This window comes from Myodes glareolus, chromosome 4, assembly GCF_982192425.1.
Source record: "Myodes glareolus chromosome 4, mMyoGla1.1, whole genome shotgun sequence".
Lineage (NCBI taxonomy): Eukaryota > Metazoa > Chordata > Mammalia > Rodentia > Cricetidae > Myodes > Myodes glareolus.
Window position 1 is genome coordinate 107,327,890 of NC_142029.1, and position 1,359 is coordinate 107,329,248.

Consider the following 1,359-nt stretch of genomic DNA (forward strand, 5'->3'; position numbering starts at 1 on the left):
GAATGATATTAGATTCATTAGATATTAGAAAATAATAATATTTTATTATTATTAGATATTAGAAAAATAAGCATTTCCATGTCCTCAAACATTAATCCATTCTCTATGCAAGGAAGAAAATTACATGTAAGTGTGTGTGTGTGTGTGTGTGTGTGTGTGCATGTGTGTATTCACATGCAAACATGTAGTAGAGGAATGAGCATGTGTTGTAGAGTGTTGCTATCAAATGACAATTATGATCCAGCTTTCTTCATCTTAGGCTTTATAATATTTTGAATGAAAAAGGTCACCAAAGGGAGTGGCACTATTAGAGGGTGTGGCCTGGCTGGAGGATGTATATCACTGTGCGGTCAGGCTTTGAGGTCTCTTTTGTTCAAGCTTTCCTCAGTGAGACAGTAAATTAACTTCCTGTTGCCTGCAAGATGTTATCTCAGCTACCGCATCCCATCTTCCTGTATACTGCCATGATACCCATCATGATGGTGACAGACTGAAGCTCTGAAAGTGTAAGAGCCACCCCAATTATGTGTTTTCTTTAAAAGAGTTGTCATGGTCATCGTGCCTTTTCACAGAAATAGAAACCTAAGACAGGCTTGAAAGCCATCTTATATTAAAAACAAACTGGGTTCATTCCTGTTTATGATTATTTGTTTCTGAAGAATTAGGCTATGCCCCACCTGTAATCTCAACTGCCAGTCGTTCAATGCTGCCTGTTACAGTAATAGCTGTTACTCCTTTTGGTCTCTGGTCCCTACTTCCAGCGACTTCTGACCTCTCGTCACCATCTTTCTTTCTTTCTGCTCTCTCTCTTTGCGTGTGCACATGTGTTTTCCCATCTCTCTCTCTTTCCCTGTCTCTTTCTTTCTTTCTCTCCCTCTCCTTTAAGTAATAAATGTTCATCTTTATGTTCAGCCTTGTGTCTATTTACTATGTCTTGTAACTCCACTATGTCTTATATGTCTTATAACTCTACTATGTCTTATGACTCCACCTGCCCGCTTGGGTGACTCTCCCGGCCACATGGCAGTACCAGTCTGTCCGGGATGAGCCACCGCTCTGTTGCTCACGGCGGGGAATCTGCACCACTCTAGCCGTCTCTGCCTGGACTAACGGCTGCGGTCACACCGACATTATATTTTTTAAGGAATAAAAATAGCAACCATGTCTTTGTTTCAAAAGGTTATTATGGTTAACCTGTTGTCGTGACTACTTTGCAACCAGTCTTACAATCATGTCCATATTTCATGGCTCTACCTTTGTTTCAAAAGTTTGTTGTGACTACTTTGTTATGACAGCTTATTATGTTTTATTCTTGGAACTCTGCCTATTTTGCCTGCAACCCCCTTATTTGGAACCCCC